This window comes from Paramisgurnus dabryanus, chromosome 12 (assembly GCF_030506205.2).
Source record: "Paramisgurnus dabryanus chromosome 12, PD_genome_1.1, whole genome shotgun sequence".
Taxonomy (NCBI): domain Eukaryota; kingdom Metazoa; phylum Chordata; class Actinopteri; order Cypriniformes; family Cobitidae; genus Paramisgurnus; species Paramisgurnus dabryanus.
In genome coordinates, this window is record NC_133348.1 from 7,027,971 (window position 1) to 7,045,298 (window position 17,328).

The window sequence follows — 17,328 nt, forward strand, 5'->3', positions numbered from 1 at the left end:
AAGAAATTTCTCAGCCCAGAAAAGCACATTTATTGCAAAGTCTTTTGTGACTTCTAATTGCTGTTTTCTTTGTCTGCTTCAGCACCTGTTTTAACAGATCTATGGTAGATTCTTTTGCCAAATCTGGCTCTGTGACGGCATATAAAAAAGTACAACACAAGTAATAACCAAATCTTCACAGAAGTTTTAATTTCAGAGTTTAGTTTAAAATGACTGCCATAAAGTCCCTTTCGAGATTTCCTTAATTTGTAAATTTTTTAGCACGGGAAAAACACATGGCTGAAATATACTGCAGGTTTGGGCATTTTCCTCTATTTTTAATGATAATAATAATAACATAATTTGCAACCAAATGCATTTTAGTGGATTTGTTTAGTATGATGTTGTTTGCTGGTGAATCTCTTCTGACCTTGATTGATTCATCCTTACTGAAAACTACCAAACTGAATCTTTTGTTTGTTCTTTTGTATTGAATTAGTCATTCGTTATTTTCCATAGCAGACAGAGACAAAAACACCCTTTTAAAGTCCATCGACTATGACTTGACCCACTGTTGTCAAGGCTTTGATGTTTTATTCATAAAACCCCCCATAAAAATTTCAGCTGCGACTGAAGTCCTGAAGATCCTAGAGAGCTCCAGATCAAATCTGTTGACATTCGACTCAGGTGAACCGACAGGTTCTGCCCGCGGTTTGAGTCCTTTGTCGGTTTTATGGCCAAAAATAGCGGTAGTCCCTGTTGGGCATAATCGCATCTGATGGCGCTTTAGCGCTTGAGTAAACTCGAGCTTTGAACTGCCAATTTCACAAATGTGCCGTTGAGGTCCAACTCTTATGGCGTCTACCTGCGGTCTCTTCTTTTAAACTCCCTGCTTTGTTTACCCCAAATTGTTTAGTGGATTTTTGTATTCAAAGGAGGATAAACGCTTCAAAGCCCCATCATCCAGACCGGACTCTCCTGCGTTCTCCTTCTTTGGGTTTCAGGTAATCACAATCCCAGCTTGGTATTAATCCGAATTTCACAGCCTCCTAATGGTGTCCATTAAATAGAGGCTCTGTAGCTCATGTGCCTGCTCTACCATGCGCTTCTACATAAAGCTCACAGTTAAATCGAAGCATCTGGCGCATTGGTCGACGAAGAACCCTGGGAAACCAGGCGAGTGATTACAATATAAGTGAATTTGAAGCAGTTCTCCAGGACGTTTGCCAAGAAAACTTCATTCTCACTTTGTTGACTCTTAACAGAGGATCGGATCAAAGTGAATGAGGCTTTCCTCCTTATCTCTGGCAAAACATTTTCCAAGACAAGTAAAGTTCAGTAAGTCTAGGAAATAAATCCAATAAAATACGTGAAAATATTTAATTGCACTCATTCTCGTTTTTTAATGATTTATTTACTTGCTAAACCCTTATTATTTTGCTACGCTAAAACAACATAACAGGACATTATTTTATTTTTAGATTCAATTTGTGAAACACAGTGTACATTTTTGCACACTGTACAAAACTCTCTTTACATGTCTTTCAAACAAAAACACATTTCTCAAATCACTTCAAACATGGGGGAAATGCAAATAAGTACCCCAATGCAACTGTGTGACTGAATAAATTACCTGTAAATTAGATCTCATTTACTGATAAACAGCGCTTCCTTGTAGATAGATTTATGTACATGTGTGATATCAGTCAATGGAGTTTTGACTGTTGTCCGTTTGTTAAAGGGCACCCATTATACAAAACCCACTTTTATAAGGTGTTTGGACATAAATGTGTGTTGGCAGTGTGTGAACACAACCACCCTACAATGAAAAAAATCTATTCATCCCTTCTTTTTTAATTCCCATTTAACCAAAACTGGTGTTTTGATTATCTTAGCAATGTGATGTCACACTGCTAGAGCCCCGCCCATGGCCGCTGACTGACAGTCTTGTATTACCATAGTTTCTGCCTTCAGTGAATTGGACGCTGTCTGCTATTTTTTTCTGTGCTGCTTGGCGAAATCAGATCTATTTTAACCAAAGGGTCTCTTTTGGTAAGGGAGCGAAGAGCAATAGCTAATTTGCATTTAAAGGTTCAAACAGAAAACAGTGCGTTTTTGCTCCCACCGAAATTGGGGGGTACTTTGAGTTGAAACTTCACAGAAGTGGATACGCCTGAGACTCATATTACATATTGTAAAAATGTGCAGTAAAGAGTTTTTTTTACCTTAAAATAACGTGTCCAAACAGGGTGAACGGCACTTTCACATTCGCTTTGCAGCACTCTATCGGCAAAAACCGCACGAAGTAAGTTTCCAACCGTCGGGTCGCGGTCCTGTAGTTCGAGTGAAAACTACAAAAACTTGCTTTACGGCAGACCTACAATCCAATCAGAGCCAGCTTTGCTGCAGTAGGCTAAATTATTTACGATAGTGGTAATGGACAATTACGTTTCCAACCTTTAGGGGGAGCAAAGAGCAAAAACTCTTTAGTGTTGCTTTAAGACTAGAAACGCAATTCTCATATCGGTAGAAAGCCAAGGCTACCCCTTCGTCCCAATCTGCATACTATCCCTTAGTCCCAATCGGCAAACTATCCATCCTAAATAGTATTTGCAATTAGAATTATTATGTCCCAAATCATAGTATGTTAAAATGAGTATCCATAAAGTTCCCGGATGGTCTCTGTGAAAGGAAAGAGTTTAGTTGCACTACACAGAATTAACAAATTAAATAAATGATGCGTCATTGTATCAGTAAATGAAACTACTGAGTTAACATTACATGACAAATAATTAATGAAGAAATGCTTTAATGCAAAGATGAGTTGTATTCTGATGTTAAAATTTCTTAACTCTTTCACCGCCAGTGTTTAAAAATAAGTTGCCAGCCAGCGCCAGCGTTTTTCATGATTTTCACCAAAGTTTAATTCCTTCCAGAAAATGTTCTTCTTTAAATATATAAACATACAATATACCAAATGAAAGAACACACCCTCTGCTTTCAAACAAAAAAAACCGTTTCATCCTACCTTCAGTGGTTCTTTTGCAATCAGCTTTTGAATATGGGTAGGTTTGTGCAAAAACACCACATTTTGAGCAAAAAGCAGAGATAATTCCATTTTTATGACGGACTTTTCATAGAGATCCCATTCAGAGCGATCTTTAAAACAGACACAGACATGCAGCAGCTTGCCATAGGGCAATACTTCCGGGTTTAAAAAGTTGCGGAAGGGCGCCACCTGGTGGATAATAGCGGTTTTGCGGAAATACGGAAAATCTCGTCATTGGCGGGGAAGCGTTTTCTCTTAATTGACGAGATATCTCGTCAATGGCGGGGAAAGAGTTAAGGATCACAACCTCGTCAAGGCAACAGTCGTCACTTCTGTTTCGCATTAGTATGTCCGTTTGTGTAGACTGTGTTGCTTTAGGTACTTTTAAAACACAAATGCAGTACATACTATTAGGGCATAGTATAAGTAGGTGAATTGGGACACAGCTTTTGTCTTATGGAAGCTCTTCGCTTTGCTTGGGTTGCGCGACAACGCGTCTTGTATTTTACGCTCCAGTTGAAAAATGTTTAGCTTGCACGTAAAATGCGATTGAGGGTGAGTTTTTACATTATTTGAGTTGCCTGCCGAAATTTTGTGTGTATTGGCATCTTTGCATAGATTTTTTTATGTATTCTACTTATTAAATCTGCCAATAATTTTATGAGCTTTTGCCGTGTACAGTAGGGGTATGAATCATCACTGGTCTTACGATTCGATTACGATTATTTTGTCAACTATTTGATTTCCTTGCATATTTTTTGGCCAAACTTTGCCATGTAAGAGCTCTCTCTCTCTCTCTCTCTCTCTCTCTCTCTCTCTCTCTCCCTCTCTCTTCATAGTTTGGCAGGTCCTGAAACTTAAGTTTAGGTGCGACTTATACGTCAAAATTATTTCATATGAACCAAAAAAAAAAACCATTACCGTCCAAGAGTCCGCTCTATGCTGCTCCTGTATTTATGTAATTCAATGGATTCAGTGATGCGGAATGACTTCAGGACCTTTTTGAACTTGATTTGGCTTGTCATGTTAATTTAGCCTATTCAGCCAGTTATGTACTGTATGATATTGTGTATCGTATAAATAACCGTTTATGTTACTTTGACATGTACGGACACCTATTCAGCCTGCTGTTCTGTGCTATTGTTTAGTTGAATAACTTGCCTTTCCAGATTAAATGTCTGTTCTTCGGCTTGGATTTTATAAAATTATTTTCTAAATAGATGCGCCGTATAGTCCAGTGCGACTTATATATGTTTTTTCCTCTTCAAAGCCGAGGGGCAACCTTGCAGTCTCTCTGATGAAGCCAATACGGAAGTGATTTAAACTGCAATTCATCGACTGGCTGCTAGAGGCAGGCTCCAAAAGGGAGTCAATTCCCATAGTCCTCCATGTTAAAATGTCCATCTTTAGAGCAGAAAAGATTATGTTTACAGCCTGGTACAAAAAATAGTTTTTGGTCCGTATAACTAATTTCACCCTTCATGACAACTGTGAGGGGGGGAATTTTTTTGTTACTCATCCATTTGAATTATTTTAAGCTTTAAAGTTTTGCATAATTAAGGGCATGGACACTTTTTTTGTCCTTAGGACTTGTTTTTATTTATCTATGCGTTTTACTGTTTCCATTTTAATTTAGTTTAATATGTTCTCTGTAGCACTTTGGAAAGTGCTTTATAAATAAAATGTATTATTATTATTATTATTATTATTACTTGGGTGATGGTTGAACTATCCCTGCTGTCACTATAGTCAAGCTAGGCGGGCATGGTTTCAGCAACCAGCCATCTCAGCTTCACCCACGTCCCGCCACTTTACCCATTTTGGATATTCGCAAGTGATGCGCAGCCAAGAAGGTGATGGCAGGCACTGCCTACTATTGGCTTCAAAAACAATCTTCAGAAACCTATGAGTGACGTAACGGACACTACGTCCATCTTTTTTTACAGTCTATGTTCAAAACGCATTTTTGATACGACTTATACTGCGGAGCGACTTGTAGTCCGGAAAATACGGTACATTCACTATTTGATTTGATTACGATTATTATGTCAAAGACTTGATTCAATCTGAGAGAGAGAGAAAGAGAGAAATGTGCAGCGTGCGCGAGAGAGAGTCCCCTTACATGGCATAGTTTGGCCAAAAAATATACAAGGTTAAAAGCTAGGGGCTTTATGAAATCTAAGAAGCTTCTGCTTTGCTTGCCAACCCTACCCTAAAGGTTGCCAAGATCTCCATCGTCATTTTGAATCTCGTCCATTTTTGTGGGGAGGGCCAACTGGTGCGGTTCTAACACCAGTTCTCGCTCCATGTCCCAGTATAACATCAACCTCAGATGTATGATCATGAGCATTGAGAATATCATTTCATTCATAAGAGATGCAACCTTCCTTTGTGTAATGGCTTGAAGTCTTTATATTTCAACAATCTTAACCTTTGGCATGATACCATTGAGCATACACATCTACCCAAGTGCGAATGCATAGAGTGCTACGGCGTAGAGTGCTCATTGGGTGGTGGTTGTTATCTCTATATGCGTTTCCTGGAAACAGACTGTGACACTTACAGGGGAGATGAATTACCCCTGGCATGTTCATGTGTTCTCTGCAGCGTTTGACTGATCTGCTTCATTTCCACAGCCATGGACTGAATCATTGATTGATCCACAAGCCTTATTAAGTACCTTCACTGAATAACAAAGGGCAGAGCGACAAACTAGGTCGCTGGCCATCTCTCTCTTTTTTTCACTCTTTCATTCCATCTTTGTCTCTCTCTCTCTCTCTCTTTCACTCCTGTATGTAGCTCCTTGATATCTTTACTATTTTTAGACTTTGCTAGGAAAGCTTTGATTCTTTGAAGCTTCCATCACATCGAGTTTATAGTTAATATGTTGCAGAGATAACAATGCGATACTTCGATAAGCATAAAACATCAGTTTTATCGAATCTTTTTGATATTAAACGAAATGGAAGTAATAAGCCTTGACTCGACCTTGGATGATGTTTTTCCCTGTTGCAGTGCATTATGGGATAGCCTTCTCTTTGAGGAGTGCATTCAGATTTGGCAAAACAAGGTAGCTTTGAAGACAGCAATATCTAAGTAGGCAGATATCTATTGTGTGAAGCATATTTAATAATACTGCATTGCAATTTTATGAAAAAGTCAACCTTACAATGAAAAAATAAGTTTTTACCAAATGTTTTACTAAAGTTACCATACTGATATCTCAGATGTCTTATTCTGCGTTTACACCAACCAAGGTAATTAAAATAAATTTAGTGTTCACTGTATTTAGTATTCCGTGTGTTTTTTTTTGGGCATTTAGTTTTTGATTGCTCTCGAGCACTTGCTAATCCATGTCAAGCAGCATCTTTTGTCAAGATGTTGATTAGATTGTTGGCTTTTCTTTCATGCTTTTAATAATAGTATTCAATAACCAAAAGTTATGTGTGTTCGTTTTTGATTTGTTTGCAAACTTTGTTCCTCCATTTTTGGTAATGCTTGTAGAAATATTTTTATTAACACAAGTTCACCACTATGTTCAGTAATAGTCTCATAATTGTGCCCCCAAAAGAGTGAAATTTTTTGACTTTGATTAATCTTCCTTTTTAATTCATCTTGGGTATGTTGGAACAGAGCCGTGAGCTGTTCTGCAGATGGACCTCAGCCACATTCCTGTTCTCCTTTGTTCCCCTCTGTTGAGCTCATTTACCTAAGATCCGATTGACACGGCTTTCTCCTGCTCGCTATTATAGGAAGTTTAATAACATTCACCGTGTGACACACCTACACAACTGTGCAGGAATTTTAATAACACTAGGAATTAGTGCCATTGTAAAGCCACAAAAATATCTGACAATGATGTATTGGAATATTGAGCTGCTCCTGAAAATCAACGTCCCTACTTGCCTGCCCGACTTTGTTTCAATTTAGTTGCAAGTAATTTAAGTCTGGGGGCGTGCACACCGAGGCGTTTATACCCGCGACTGTCGTATGCTTTCAATTGTTTTTCATGGAAACATAGCACTTTTCAAAAATGCCAGCAGCTGGCGGGTTTTCGATGATCGATTAAATTAACAATCAATCAATTGAATAATCCTTAACTGTAATAGTGGAATAAGCCTTTAATGCAGTAGCCTATAGCCAATAAAATAAAAGTGCGTAAAAATGCCAGCTTTCTCACGAGAATTAAAAGATTTTATTTTATCTAAATAAAATTATAGTATGATTGTAAAATGAGTCAATGTAGTTGGTGTTTTGATAAAATCGTCAAATTTAAACTTATCTCGTAATGAAATATAATGACTAATAGTGAAAGTCCATGCGTCCATGACATGTCAAAATAAGTTTCATTATCATCAACTGTTATTTTTCTAGTTGTTCACCTCGTTTTCCGAGTCGTTGATACACCATTTGTTGTAATTATATCCAAGAAGGGCACTTTTCCAGTCGTGACCTCAGCTTAGACCTGTGGCGTACTTCAAGCAAAGATGCTTATATTAAGGAGATGGCAAACTTCCATTAAAAAACACGCAACAGTCAACTTGGCTAGCGTGTAGCGCCTCAGCCGGTCAAAAATGATCAGTAATATATGTTGCGGGCGTTCAAAGTGTAATGACAGTCAGTTACAGTTTACATTTTACAGTTTCCTGTCAGAATTTAGGATTACATTTTATTCTGTTCATTAAACAGATACATCTGTATCGGACCCTGTCACATCCACTGTGGATGCCATTTCGTTACGTTAGCAGCCAGCCTCGTTTTGCATTACGTTAAAAAGCCCATGTGTGTGTTTGGCATCGAGCATCATTGTGATCATGGCTAGTTTAACTTCTGCGCACTTGCAGTCGCTTAATTTTTTGCGCATGCGCAGCTTACACGTGCATGATCTTGCTTATTCGTCAATCGTTAAGTTTTATCGATTTAATTCTTATCGACGATTAATCGAAGATTGATTGATTGTTTACATCCCTAATAGCAACCAAAGCCGGCACCCGCCTGCCGTTTTTCAGCCGTGTTTAAATGCTTTGGTGTACACGCCCCTTTAAGCTTCTTACAGTCAGTTCCTGTCATCGTCTAGTGTTATGAGATTGTTTTTAAACATTGGCATCATGAAACATTTTTAAGTTTATTGGCTAATAAACACCCTGGGTCTAATTTCTAAATTTACAATGGAGATATTAAATATACAAACAATAATAATCTATCTTTTTGTTTACCTTATGACCAGCAAGAAATGCTTTCACATTGTTGCATCATGCGAGTTTTCACGGAGAAAGGTGTCACTAGAAGACCGCCCTGTAAATATGACTGATTTAGCATTTGTGGGGTGTAAAACAATTAACACATGTAAGATAAGGTGTTTCGACAGGTACGGGTGGGGGCGAGCGGATGCGTTTTCTCATCACTGCATGAAATATGCATGCAGTGGCAGTTTTAATTATTACAAAGTGCTGAGCTATTCTAAGATGAGTGTTTCTTGCGCATACACACACATTTTTATAAAAACCGTCTGGGACTTTGTGTTCATGCTCCGACAATTCCCATGCATTATTTAAACGTGGGAAGAGTGCGGAATGACAACTTAGTCTTGCCCAGCGCCAGGCTTCTCTCGGGTAATGACCACAGTAGCCACTTGACACCTGCATACTGACCTCTGTTTGTCTTCCTCTCTCTCTTTAATGGCATGGGGACATCTGTGAATGCTTTAGATGCGATACAGCTTTCTTTTTTATTTTAATATTAGCAAACTCATTAGCATAATGACTAAAGTCTCACTGCAGTTGTATAGTTTGGTAAAGATAAAAGTATGAATGCATCAATGCTATTTTAATATAGATGTTCTGTATTTTCTTGTTTTACTCCCGACCCTACTATAAAATCTTGTCACGTTCTTGTTTATATAAAACTTGGATTTAAAAAAATATATATTTTCATTTCCTCGGGAGTAACAGGAAAGGTCGTCTGTACGTGGCCAAGGGAGCTGAGCTATGAGTTATCACCATGTTTAGAAAGGTGACATTTATAAATGAAACCGTCTATGTTGCTAACACACACACGGATGATGAAAAAGCGCTGCCTCTGATATTTTAGGGGTTACATTAAGGACCATAAACACGTACGCAAACTTACATCTTGCACACCGTTGTGTTTTTCCAGCACCTTCTTTTCCCTCAGCTCTTTTAACTTTATTTTTCAGTCGTCATCACACACTCGAATCTGAAATATCTTTCCTGTGCTTTTTGGTTTATTCTGAGCTGTTGAACAACACCCCTTCCATTCACAAACACAGCCAGGCTGTGAAAAGCTCAGCTTGTGAGAAGTCCTCCCTGGTGAGCTTTCTCTTTCCATCCTTTATGCTTGTTTTTTTCTGCTCTATGGTTTCTGAAGGAGATGCTGAAGTCCAGATCCATCCGTTTGGTAACAGCTCTTTCTCTGCCCAGCTCACCATCGCCCAGCACCACCGGGATTTAAACCTTAGCATATCTAAACCTGGATCCCGGGCTTTGAAAGAAAGAAACTTTTGGCTTGACTGTCTAAGAATATTCTGTTATCTGTGGCATCAGAGAATATCTATTAGTTATTCTAGCCAGCTGGATACATTGCGGTTGGTTTTACACTCTGTTCGATTGCTTTATGTGAAGTTTGCTCCCACAAAGCTCATTGTGTCAGAGCGAGATTAAACCGTAATCTCTTTGAACTGATTCACAAATTTGTTTGATTTGTTTGAAATTTACTTAGACTAAATATTTAGCATAAGAAAATTTGGCATAAAGGAATACTTATGGCACTAGCTGGGTTTCCATCTTCCTGTTTTTATGCGCATTTTAAAGTATCACTTAAGAAAGTGATGGAAACGCCAAATTTTGAATAAAAATCCCTTACCATTAACTCTTTCGCTGCCATTGACGAGATATCTCGTCAATCAAGAGAAAACGCTTCCCTGCCAATGATGAGATTTTCTGTCTTTCCGCAATACAGCTATTATCCACCAGGTGGCGCTCTTCCGCGAGAAACGCTTACCTTGCCTTATTTAAATACACCACAAAAAGTATTGGAAATGGGCTTAGGTTTGACAAGTAGATACATGTAAAACCTTAAGCTTACCATGAAATGTGTCACAAGCCGAATGTCGAGTAAAATTGAATGTATATGATATATTAACAGGTTTTCTTCCCACCTAGTTTGTGGCCACATTTACCATCATCTCCCATTATGCATTCTGTTTTTCTGTCTGATGGATTATACTAAAAGAATGTCCATAAATCATCTTGTCGTTTCCGTTAATTGGCGTCACCGATACAGTCCTTTGAACTCGCCACAGCAGCAGGTGTGTTATTGGTGTTGTTTGAAATCTGGTGCGCGTGTGCGGCATGGCAGCAGCCGGGTGGTGGGCGTGAGTGAGACTGTGTTGACCTAAAACAAGGATAGGAAGCAGCAGCATTGCTGATACTTTTTAGCTAAAAACAGACGGATTTCACGCAAAATATGCAGAAATTACATGCATTGTGAACGTCAGACTTATAATCATTTTCGTTCCGTCTCGTCAATGAAAACTCGAAAGCGTCTCGTCATGTTTTCGTCCCCTTAGAGACATTTTTAGCTAGTCATCGTCACGTTAGCGTCATAAAAAATAGGTGCGTCAACTAAATAATTTCGTTATCGTCATTGTTGATGAAAACAACACTGTTCGAGACATTCACACGGAAAGTCGTGTCATGGGAGGGGCTTCTGCGACTTCCCTCGCTCCCTGCAATCATGTCACCACTAAAGCAAGCTTTTGATTGGTTAACCCGCAAATATCCGCAAAAGTTCAGATTTCTCAACCCGCACGTTTCCAGCGGCAATGCTCATTTCGCGGTGAACGCGCCATCCGCACGCTCCCCCGTTCGCGCATACCGCCTCACAGGATGCCTATTCGCGTCTTTGCATTAACTTAACATGTAAATCACTCGCGCTTACCACCACTTCCACGTCTGGTGTGAATGCCAAATTAGACTGCCACCTAGTGGTGCCATTTAGTGGTGACTGCTTTTCTTAGGCACAGCTTTGCGTGTGGATCATCCAGTGCAAACCACGCAACTAAAGTCTCAAAATCCGTATGAATCGAACAGGATGAATGCACGCACGTCGCCTGATCCACAAATGCACATCCTCTTTTTTTTGTAAAATAATAATCTCCAGACATTTGCTCATGGATGGTTAAATGTGTCCTGTCAAGAACAGAAAGATTTAATGTTCGCTTGCTTTTTGAAACACGTTTCTCCGTGTGTGCACTTTTTAGTGCACTTAAATGCGTGCGCGCACACAGACGGAGGACGAATTCCAAACTTTGGGAAGGAGATGAGAATAAACAGTCGCTCCACATAAAGTGAATATGACTTTGCTTTTTAGTGCTCTATTCGCCAAATGTATTTTAATGGACTACAGTATGAGACACAGTAGCGCAACTCTCTCTAAAGTTTACACATCAAGAGTTCTGATACTGTGATGATCACGTCTGATTGAAGTTGGACCGGACACATTCAACCTCAACCACAAGCATGTCCATCTGTGTGTACAGAAAACTGGTCAACAGTTCACTTGAATGTTAACATTTGCAAGCCTTTGAAACAAATGCTAAACTTTCCCTATTTAAGTTTGCGTATTAAACCGTGAATTGCATACAAACCGAACTGTGGGTCATGATCCATACGGATCAACTGCAATCTGTTAAATCCCTATTTAATAACTATTTAGAACACTAGATGAGGACTTAATGTACTTATTTTTATGAAAACCTAATTTTCTATGAAAATGTATACTTTTTTTCACCTGTAGCTCATAATTAGACTGTGCACATTCCGACTCATTTTCCCAGCATGGGATACATTTCTTCTTCTGTACACAGCATTCAGTTTGCATTACAAGCTCCACTTCTAGTAAATTTGTAACTTGCCCAATCGTAACTAAATGCAGTCCTGTCTCATTTTCCAAGCATGCCCTGTTTTATTTACTGCTGGTTACTATGTTACTAATCCCACCATCATTTGCTCAAACAACTTGATGGAAACTCACTTAATTTGCATTTAGTTCTTTTTCTTTTTTGCGAATCCCCACGTTTGATTGTGAAGTAATTTTTTGTTACCCTAATTCTATAGTTTATTTTATACTTCCTCTACTCTCTTTCTTAGGAACCCAAACATGTTTGTCTATAATAATTTTGATAGACACACACGAGTATTATCTGAAATAAACCCTGTTATTGAGGCGCTTCAGACAGTCTGTCATTAAAACATCTTATGACATGAGAAACAAAGAGTGTTTAACGTGTCAAAGACTGTACTGTTATCTCAATAATAAACATTAAACTTGTTTTCTCTTTACCTAGTAGACATGAAAAAATAATTTGCCTAATGTGAAATAAAGAGATTAGCTGTCTTTTAGAACTTTAGCTGATGTTTGGGTACAAATACTCGCATTGCATTTTGCACTACCACTAAAGCCAGGTTTACAAGACTGCAAATCTTCGGCTTTGCCATTGATCTGATTTTAAAACCAAAGGGAAAATATTCGCAATTTGACATTTTTTGCTCTTTTCCATGTTGGTTGGTAGCTTAAAGTCTAGAATCTTATTCACACAGCACTTTGGTCCTAGACAATTTCCATAAAATTGTGAGAGGCTTCTGTGTGAACACAAACATGTCCTGTAAATGTTCTGGGATCACTCCTGTTTTTACGGGATTTGTGTGAATGCATAAATTCTGCTCAAAATTCCGGAAAGTCATTGGCAGTGTGAATGAACCAAAAATCAAGCGATCCCGGACAAATCCCGGACGCATTTTCCATAATCTCTGTGTGAAACGGGCTTAGTAAAACATAAAAGCTTGCTGCCGTCTTCATGAACTCTCTTTCAGTGGTTTTTCGGATGTCCTCTTTTGGCGACAAGGATGTCTGCATTATGCAGCAGATATAATCGGGACACATCCGTACAGTATGTCCTCCGGTGTACTACACGTCTTCTGTTTCCCTTCTGTCGATCCGTCCACCCCGTCTGGCATTTTCCAGTTCCTTTGTAGTGCCGTTCAGTAATAAGGCCAGCATTCTGGTTGAACACACACAAATAGACAGAGCTTTTGTGGATTTAATTATGGATCATTAGGGTCTGATGCACTGCATGGGTCTCTTTACAGTGAGTCACGGCTATTGTGCTACTATGGTTTGGCCGAAATGTCAAATTAGGTCTTGTGTAGCCACCAAAGAACCGAAATAGCTGCCGGTAGAAAAAAATGACCTTTGCGTAAATTGCTTGCTACGTGCATCTTGGTTCCATGCGGTTTCTGAATCTTTATAAATTGAGGCTTATTAGATACGCTTCATTTGATGTCCGTTTGTATTCGCAATCAGATGTTGCACACATGCATTATGATCGTAATTGATATTGTTACATTGCCTGAGATCTGTTGTCCTGCTGTGGACGTTATGAATCCATTGTGCAGCTTAAGCAAAGTTTTCCAAGTGTTACATAGACGGCGGGATTGATGAAAGCAGACAGGTGTTAAAAGAGGTTGTAAAGAGTCTCACGCTATTGTCTGACTCAGTGTTGCTGTATTAATGTTTAAAGAAACAGAACAAAGTTTGGATAGCTCTATGTGCCATAGGGAGTTTTTATATTTTGCTCAAATAATAGAGCTGTGAATCTTCATTTGCCTCGTGAATCGTTTCGATTGCGTCTCGTGGGGACGGGATTTGATGCATCTCATACTCTAATTCCAATGAATGAATTATTAACAATATAAATATTTGAAGGTGGTCCACGGCAGACTAGAGTCTTTAAAAGCCGATATTTGTACCAAATTGTTGTTTATGTACATATTGACTTTACCCTAGGCCACAAGAAGATACATTGATCTGTTTGGGAAGAATTGAAAGTGCATTAACACAGAAAAAATTCAGATGATACCATATAAAAACAGAAAGAAGAAAAACAATAACAGTCTTTTTTGTTGTCTTTTGTCTATGGCACACATGGACTTTACTTGTATGTGGCTAAACTACTTCTTAGTCCTTAGCTATGTGTTGTTTTATGTAGCTCAGTGTCTGTAAATTGCACCATGGTCTAACGAAATGTATCATTTTACTATGCTATACATGGTTAAAATGACAATGAAACTACCCGACTTGATACCTGTCAGCTTTAAAAACATCTTTAAACAGTAGTTCAAGAAATATTGTACACGAAAAGATGCTTTATGTACCCGCAGTTCATTGAAAGAGGGAGAGAGACATGCAAGCTCTTATTCACTTGCGCTGATACTAACATTTCAGTTTATTTTATTTTTATCCAATGCAGCCTCTTAAAAATATGATAATATAAAATTAAGAGTACTTCACTGCAAAAAACAAGCAAAAAAGTCTGCCAATGGGGTAAGACATTTTTTTTTCTTAAACACTAAAATCAAGATTTTTTTTGCTTGTTTCATGCACAAAATCACTTAAAATTTGAAATTTTTGGTCTAAAAACTAAACTTATTTTCTTGTGTTATTTTGCTCATCATGAAAAAGCATCTTAATTTAAGAATTTTTAGATATTTTTTTGTGAAAACTAGACAAAAACACTTAAACATAAGTGTTCATTTGCAATAAAAACATCTTACCACGTACACCGCAATTTTTTGTCATCAGAAGAGTGCACGCATACTGTATGCCCACCGCCGGCCTTTCAAAACCTCGCATACATTTTAAGCCTAGGTCACGCATGCGCATTGCGACAAATTGCAATACCTCTTGTGGCCTACATACTCGTGTATGCGCATGTGTGACCTACGCTTAAAATGTATTCGAGGTTTTGAAAGTCCGGCGGTGGGCATACAGTATGGGTGTACTCTTCTGATGACAAATACTGCGTTGTACGTGGTAAGATGTTTTTATTGCAAATGAACATTTATTTCTTAGAGTTTCTTAGCGTTGCATGTCAGCGTGCGTTTATGAGTCAAATGAACGATGCTTTGCAAGGCTGTGCGTTTGACTGCGCGCGTACGCTTGTGTATGCATAAAAAACAGACTATACCCAGGGCTGTAGGCGAAAATATTTCATTGCATTTTTTTAAGTATCGATGCAGAATTTTTTTATGCATTGATTCAATTATCTTTGGGGTGGTGCACACCAAAGATTTTAAAGGTGACATAGAATGATTGATCCTTGTTCTGTGATGTGACATGTAGACAACCATTTTGGTTGGGTGACTTTAATGCCTTAGAAACCTCTCTCAGAAAGCTATATTAGGATGGGAGATATTAAACGTGTGGTTTTGCACCTATTTAGCGTCCCTTCGGGCTTAACTGGCAACCTCGTTTTTGAAATGCAAGCACTTGACGCTGATTGGCTGCCTCTGCTGCCACTCAAAAGAATGTAAACGTCGTCATCTTCAGAACACGGACAGACCAAAATGTTACAAATAGAAGAGCACACCTTGGAACGCGACTCGCCATTTCGCCTTGTAAATTGCAGCACTGTTCGCGAAGTTCTTCACGTTGGAGGCGAGACGTCGGATGTATGCAAATTATTTTAAAGGGGAGGGAATTGAATGAGAGTTGGGGGGAGTGAGATGTATTTTACGTAACGTATATCCGTTGTTCAGATTGGGCCATTTTCTGGCGGACATTTCTAAATTAGGAATTTGTATGAAACGGAGATGTTCAGAATGTCTAGCACGTTTTGTATGTTCGTGAATGTGGGTAGACAACCGTTATTCAACTAATACAAGGTAAATACGTATTTTCATTCTCTGTCCACTTTAAACGTGGCTGAAAACGCAGGGCAGACGCCGACTGCCAGCTTTTTTTAGGCAAATGACGGATTTGTTTATAAGTTGTTGTACGATACGCCAGTTGGATGTTGTATTATTTGTCCCGCCCCTCCTCCACTGTAATTGGATGGCTGTGTGAGAACTGACATTGACCAGCTGAGCTTTTCACCTCGGCGCTCAGCGCGGAAAAAACGCTGAGGCGAGCGCCAGCTTTCAGCGTGGAAAAACGCTAGCTGCTGGCTTTTTTTGTAAAATTTAAAACATACGCTGGCCGCGGGCATTAAAGCTTTGGTGTGCATGCCCTCTTATTCCACGGGGCTGTTGAATGCTTTATTTCTGATTAGTTGTGAATAGGTGACTTGTTCAACAGGTATGCATTATTTTCCGATTAACGCACACCTTACTTGTCAAAAGTCTTAAACAAACCACCAGAGCAATGTCTGTAACTGTGGTATAATCAGAATAATAGATACCGCTTCGCAACGTGCCCCACTACCACCTTGGGTGTGCATTCTTTTTTTATAATTCAATAATTCAACGGCCCGTCATCAATTATTCCTTTCGTATTCCTTTTAATATCCAAAAAATGTCAACCTTTAAAATAGTTTGAAGAGGTGTCTTAAAAAACAGCTACTGCAGAGGGGGAGCAACAGTAAAAAGTTAACTCTTGAACCCAAGACGTTTTCAACCAAAGGAATGTGAGAAATCGAGCCTGTTAAAGTTTTACAGCGATCACCCTGACATTTTTACTAGACGTTTGAAAATGAAAATATTTTTTTCCCACTGATTTTTCACTCATGCTACCTCTCCATTTATTTTTTTGTTTCCACTCATTCCATCTGCTGGCAATCTCTAAGGTCTCTCTCTCCAAGTTGTCTCTCTGTCTGTGTATTTTACATCACTTCATCATTCTGATTAAATCCAAAGGGTTCACCAAGTGTTTGGCAATCAACCTCTCCGATTAAAAAGCACTGTACTATTAAGAATGGAGGGGCGGGCTGGGAATCCATTATTGTGAGTGGAGTGTGACTGCTCAGTGAGTGAAAGTCCAATAGGAAATGCAGGCAGTCGGCAAAGGAAAATTAGCCCGGTCCTTTTGGGCCCTGATATATGAAGCACATCTGGGCCGCCTTCCATCGTTTTCAATTACAGCTTTAAGCATGGCCTCCTGCGTGCTGAACAATGCTCGCCCTCAATTTTTCCATAGCCCCCCTTCTTCGACCAATTACACAGTGGACAGGTGTCGTGTAGTGCTAACAGATTGGCCCACCCGCTTCCGTCTATTTTTTCCCCACGGTTCTGGAACGCTCGGCACAAGCTCCCCAGCGACGGTCATGACAACGATTTTTTTCCCCTCCTGCTGTCATGCGAGGGACTGTGAGACGTGAGGGTGAGGAGTTCATGGTGCAGTCAGTCGTGTCTAATGAAAGTTCAGACCTGCTTCCAACACCCGTGATTTTAAAAGGGATTTTGCTTGTAATTGGAGAGTGAAACGGTGATGTTAAGTTATTAAAA

General features: G+C 39.1%; 1 protein-coding gene across 1 annotated transcript in view; it reads left to right on the forward strand.

Moving 5' to 3' along the window:
* atad2b (ATPase family AAA domain containing 2B) overlaps positions 1–17,328 on the forward strand; it is a 136,348-nt gene that overhangs the window by 64,538 nt on the left and 54,482 nt on the right. The gene's annotated exons all lie outside the window — the stretch shown is intronic.